Consider the following 7,251-nt stretch of genomic DNA (forward strand, 5'->3'; position numbering starts at 1 on the left):
GCCCAACCTGAAATACCCTGGAAAAGTGTCCCACACACAGGCATGAAAGGTAAAGAACCAAAAGCTATTGAAGAAGTGGAATGCAGTAATGGTTTTGAGAGCCTTTTGGGAGAATGCTCTCAACCAAATGGTATCACATGATTTGCTGGAACACTCGAGGGCTGAATAAAACTTCTAAGTGCCTTGAGGTTGGAGCCCACCTCAGAAATCATAAGGTAACCTGTTTTGCTCTTCTAGAAACTCGAGTCAAGTTGAATAATAGCAACATTGTTAGGAAAAAGCTTGGTTATGACTGGGACTTCATTGATAATTATGATCACCATCATAATGGTCGAATCTGGCTTACTTGGAATCCTAATATTTGGAAGATTAAGTTTGTTGAAAAAACGGATCAAATGATACATACTGAAGTCTTTTCCAACCTTGATAAATTCTCTCATTATTTGACTGTCATCTATGCCCATAACCAACTCCCAAATAGGTGAAGGATAGAAAAACACTTAGAAAGGGGGGGGGGGGTTTGAATAAGTGTAGTCTAAAAACTTGAACGATAAAAACAAATTGCACAGTTATTTTTATCCTGGTTCGTTGTTAACTAAACTACTCCAGTCCACCCCCACGGAGTGATTTACCTCACCTGAGGATTTAATCCACTAATCGCAACAGATTACAATGGTTTTCCACTTAGCCCACGAATAAGTCTTCTAGAGTATCCTGATCACAACCTGATCACTCTAGGAACAAATTCTTAGACACAAGCTAAGACTTTCTTAGAGTATCCTGACCACCACGTGATCAATCTAATTATAACTGCTTAGACACAAGCTAAGACTTCCTAGAGTATCCTGATCAACACTTGATCACTCTAGTTACTTACAAATTAATGTAATCAATTCTAAGAGTATTACAAATGCTTCTGAAAAGCTATAATCACAACAGTGATATTTCTCTTAACGTTTAAGCTTAATCTCACTAAAATATTACAACAGCAATGTAGTGAGCTTTGATGAAGATGAAGTTTCTGAGCTTTGAGTTGAACAGCATTTCAGCAAGTTAATATTCACAGAATTGGTTCAGTTGTTGTTAACCTTGCTTCTCATCAGAACTTCATATTTATAGGCACTTGAGAAGATGACCGTTGGGAGCATTTAATTCTTTGCGTGTTCCGTACAGCATTGCATTTAATGTTTCACGCTTTTGTCAACTACCTCGAGCCTTGTTCACGCTGTGTCTACTGACGTTGCCTTTAATAGCTTCCAACGTTCCTTTTGTCAGTCAGCGTAGCCTGCCACCTGTACTTTCTTTTGATCTGATGTTTGTGTATACAACGTTTGAATATCATCAGAGTCAAACAGCTTGGTGCATAGCATCTTTTTGTCTTCTGACCTTGAAGTGCTTCTGAGCGTGATACCATGAGAACTTCAGTGCTTCTGCTTCTGATCTCAAGTTCTTCTGATGCTTCCATAGACCCATGTTCTGATTCTGCTTTGACCATCTTCTGATGTCTTGCCAGACCATGTTCTGATGTTGCATGCTGAACCTTCTGAGATAAAGCTTCTGAGCGCTGATTTGTGCATACTCTTTATATATTTCCTGAAAAGGAAATTGCAATGTATTAGAGTACCACATTATCTCACACAAAATTCATATCCTTGTTATCATCAAAACTAAGAATATTGATCAGAACAAATCTTGTTCTAACAATAGGAAACACCTTTGGGAAGACATTGATAGAATAAGTAAATACACTAATGGACCCTGGATTAGTGTTGGTGATTTTAACAATGTGCTTAAAGCTGGTGATAGAATTGGTGGAAATGAGGTTCACATAGCTGAATTTGCATACATGGAGAAGATGATGACTGATAATATGCTCTTTGAACATGAGACAATAGGGCCTTTCTTCACATGGTCGAATAGGCAAGCTGAGAATCTCATATGCTCAAAGATTGATAGAGCCTTAATAAACCCTGCTTGGTTTACAGCATTTCCCAACAGTGTTGTTGAGGTTCTAAACCCCCATATCTCTGACCACTCTCCTCTGAAAATAACTATGGATAACACTCAACCTAGTTGCAAGAGGAAACATAGGTTCAAATTTCTAAACTGTGTCACTGAACACCCTGAATTCAATGAAGTACTGAGAACCAATTGGATACATCATGAAACAGGATCCCCCATGTTTCACCTTTGGATAAACCTTCAAAGATTACAGTTTAGGCTAAAAGGGCTTAACTGGCAATTTATAGAGGGAATCAGGAATCTCGAGGAGAGCAGACTGAATCTAGACAAAGCCCAAACCTTGCTAAATGCTGACCATCTCAATCCTGTGTTGTGCCAAACTGTCAAATTCTGGACTGCAGAAGTGATTAAAAACAGTGATCTTGAGGAAAGAGTTTTACAACAAAGGGCTAAGGAAGACTGTATTAAGCTGGGAGATGGAAATAATAAATATTTCTATGCCAAGCTCAAAGCCAAGAACAGCCAGACTCAGATTAGAAGACTGGAAAATGAACATGGACAATTAATCACTGATCAAAAGGACTTGGAGCATGAGGTATTGGAATTCTACTCTACTCTCATTGGTCAAACTACTCCTAGGAGAAGACATGCGGACATCAATGTGCTTAGAAATGGAGCCCAATTGAGTAGGGAACAACAAGACATCCTGACCAATACTGTCACTGAAGATGAGATATGGAAAGCTGTTAAAAGTATGGGAGATAATAAATCCCCTGGCATAGATGGTTACACAGCAAAAAATTTCAAAGCTAGTTGGGGGACCATAAAGACTGATATTATCAAGGCTGTTCACTATTTTTTTGTGAATAACAGGTTACACAAAGCTGTAAACTGTGCTATAGTGACTCTAATTCCCAAAACCAAAGATGCAAAGACCATGAAGGAGATGAGGCCCATAGCCTGCTGTACTACTCTATACAAAATCATTTCAAAAGTGCTTACCTCAAGACTGAACAAAGTTATAAGCCATGTAGTAGATGATAGCCAAACAGACAATACATGACAATATTATCCTGGCCTATGAAATTCTGAGAGGATATAACAGAAAACATCTTTCCCCCAGATGTACACTTCAAATTGACCTCCAAAAAGCTTATGACACTGTAGAGTGGGATGCTTTGGAACAAATTATGCATGAGATGAATTTTCCTGCAAAGTTTACCAACTGGATCATGATAGCAGTCCGGACTGTTTCATACATCACATTATCAATGGCCAATTGAGTAACATCTTAAAAGCCAAAAGGGGGTTGAGGCAAGGAGACACAATCTCCCCCCTTTTGTTTGTTTTAATCATGGAATACCTCCATAGAAGCCTTGCAGTCTTACAAAGAGAAAAGGAGTACCGTTTTCACCTTAAATGCGCCAAACTTGGAATTACTAACATATGTTTCGCTGATGACCTAGTGTTATTTTCCAGGGCTGATGAGAGATCTGTACAACTGCTTATGGAGAAATTTGCCCAGTTTACTGCTGCCACAGGACTAAAAGCCAACCCTTCCAAGTGTAAAATATACTTTGGAGGCACTGCTGAACAGATTCAAAGGAAAATTGCAATTGAGGTTAACTATAGCATTGGTAGTCTGCCATTCAAATACTTGGGAGTACCTTTGTCAACAAGAAAACTCACAGTAAACCAATGTCAACCGTTAATCAACAGGATGTTGGATAGAATCCAGCACTAGGCTTCAAACTTTTTGAGTTATGCCGGAAGACAACAATTGGTGAAAAGTACTCTTATGTCTATCACTGGTTACTGGATGCAGGTATTCCCCTTGCCCAAAGCTGTCACTAAACGCATTGATGCAATCTGCAAAAAAAATTCTGTGGTCTGGAAAATCTACAGGTAGGAAAGCTTTAGTGGCATGGGGAAGTGTTTGTCAACCCAGAAATGCTGGAGGTTTAAACCTCACATACCTTGCTGATTGGAATAAAGCCACTCTCCTAAAAATGCTCTGGAACCTTCATATGAAATCTGATAAACTCTGGATCAGATGGATAAATGCCTATTATCTGAAAGGAAGTAGCATTATGCAATGGCAAGTAAAAGAGACTCACTCCTGGATAATCAAGAACATACTTAAGGTGAGAGACCTAACAGATAATAGTGATTATTGGGAGAAAAGTGTTATCTTGCAACATTTTAAAACAAATGAGATGTACAAGGAAATCAGAGGTAATGACACTGTCAAGAGCTGGAGAAAACTCTTCTACCAAAACTATGCTAGGCCTAGAGCACGGTTTGCTATGTGGCTAGCATTTTGGGAGCGCCTACCTACAAAGGATAGACTAGCGAAAATACAGATTGTCACTGATGGTTCGTGTATCTTTTTTGCGCCTACCTACCAAAACTAACTCTTTTCATGTTTTTATTTTTTACGTAACTATTATATATAGATTCGTTTCATCTATATTATGTTTTTTTAATCTTAAACTAACATTTCCCATTCGAGTTTTTAAACTCCTTTTTATGTTTGCAATACATTATTCATCTTAAGATTTGATTTACCCGTGCGGACGCACGGGTCTTCTACTAGTTTTCCGTGTATAAAAATATTTAAATCAATAATAATTTTTTTCCCGTATACAAATATTATTTTTGTTTAGGCATCGTTTAAAAAAATATATGGATCAATAGTAAATTTTCGTATATAAAAATATTTAAATCAATAATAAATTTGTTCCTGTATACCATTTTTGAATAAATATTTTTTGGATCATAAATACCATTTTTCATATATAAAAATATTTATATCAATAATAAACTTTTTTCCGTATACCATTTTTGAATAAAAAAATTTTGGATCATAAAAACCATTTCTCATATATAAAAATATTTAGATCCATGATAAATTTTTTCCCGTATACAAATATTATTTTTGTTTAGGTATCATTTACAAAAATATCTGGATTAATAGTAAATTTTCGTATATAAAAATATGTAGATCAATATTAAATTTTTTCCCATATACCATTTTTGAATAAATTTTTTTTGGATCATAAATACCATTTTTCGTATATTAAAATATTTAGATCAATAATAATTTTTTCCCGTATACAAATATTATTTTTGTTTAGGTATCGTTTACAAAAATATATGGATCAATAATAAATTTTTCGTATATAAAAATATTTAAATCAATAATAGATTTGTTCCTGTATTCCATTTTTGAATAAATTTTTTTTGAATCATATATACCATTTTTCATATATAAAAATATTTAGATCAATAATAAATTTTTTCCCGTATACAAATATTATTTTTGTTTAGGTATCATTTACAAAAATATCTGGATAATAAATTTTTTCTCGTATGCCATTTTTGATTAAAAAACTTTTGGATCATAAATACTATTTTACGTATATTAAAATATTTAGATCAATAATAATTTTTTTCCCGTATACTAATATTATTTTTGTTTAGGTATTGTCTACACAAATATATGAATCAATAGTAAATTTTCGTATATAAAATATTAAAAAATAGAGTAAAAGAGAGGGGAAAATAAGATTTTGAAATTTGAATTTGATTTGTTGTTGGTTTATTTATCTCTCTTTTTTCCTTTTCATAAAAGGGACTTATAGTATTGATAATGACATAAAAATTAAATTACATAAATGCAAATTTTGAAATCACATTTAAAAAGAAAACAAATCCTCAACGGTTAAATTTTTTTTGTATATTTTGACATTAAAATAAGGGTTTTTTTTTTTTGCTTTATAGCACCGGTTTAGTCTGGTTCGGGGGCGAGTTCTGGCATCAAGTGGTAATAATGGTAGTTTTTAGAATCAATTATAATGGCTTCTGGACATAAATAAATAAATTAGATTTTTGTTTTTGCTATTTTCTTCGTATTTTATGTTGGATCAATTTTATTTTTTAAATCTAATAATTAGAAATAATATTTCAATCAACTTTAGATTGCATTTGAAAACTAATAATGGAAAGGTGAAGAGAGAGAAAGAATGATGAAAAATGAGAGACAATGATTTATAAGTTATAATAATTTTGAATAAAATATTAAGATTATATTAGACAATTGTGTGGATCGACAAAAAAACCAACAATTTTAATAGGTGTAAGAAAATTAAGGATGAGTATTTTTGTAAAAACAAGAACCACTTATTTTCTTATATTATAGATTAGTAAAAATAATTATTCAATCTTTTCTTTTCAAATATTAATTCTTTTCATTTTGATAAAACTTTAAAATATTATTATTCACTTAATTTAATTGTTTATTTAATCTTTATTTATTTTTTTAATATATATTTTATCAATGATATGTCATTAAATAATCATTAGAACATATAAATTAATCAAAAAATTTATATATATTTTAATATACTGAATATACAAATACCGTGAGCATTTTATATACCATTGAGAAAACTTTAAAATATTATTATTTTACTAATTTAATTATTTATAACTTTAATCTTTATTAATTTATTTTTTAACTATTATTAACTATTTAAAAAGTAAATAGTTGTATTATTAAATAAATTATTTATAAAATTGTAACTATTTAACTAAATTATTGAGATTATCTAAAAGTTATTACGTTAATTATAAAATAGCTAAATTATAAATATAAATAGTTTAATACTTAATTACAAAATATAATTTTAACTTTAATTAAAATTTATTACGTTAATTATAAAATATCTAAAAGTAATAAAATTTATAAAAAAATACAATTAAAATTTTAAATTTAACAACTAAAACTTAACTCAAATTTATAAATAAATTAATAAAATTTAAAAATTAAATAGGAAAATTATTAAACTAATAATAATTTTAATTTGTATCGATGAAATGTCATAAAAAAATCATTTGAAATACACAAGTGCACCACGTGAAACTTTGAAAAAAAATTAAATTAAAATAGTAGCAAATAATTTAGAGGAATCAAAATTTATAATTTTTTTAATATACTAAAAATAATAGTTGATAGATTCAAAAGAATAAAAAAATAAAGTATCAAAATGAAAAAAATTATTAATTGATAGAAATAAAAAGAACTGAATATGGCAATTTTTAGGTCATTCTAATATAATAAATTCATTCTAATTTTGTGTATCATTATTAATTCAATATAACAAATTTCTATAATTATTAAAATATCTTTTTTATTTTAAAAGGAATGTACTTATTCCATTAAATATTACCTTATCTTACCAATTAATATGTTTTTATCTCTTATTATTTAAAATAAGTTAAAAATTT

Source organism: Vicia villosa, linkage group LG7 (genome assembly GCF_029867415.1).
Source record: "Vicia villosa cultivar HV-30 ecotype Madison, WI linkage group LG7, Vvil1.0, whole genome shotgun sequence".
Classification (NCBI taxonomy): Eukaryota; Viridiplantae; Streptophyta; class Magnoliopsida; order Fabales; family Fabaceae; genus Vicia; species Vicia villosa.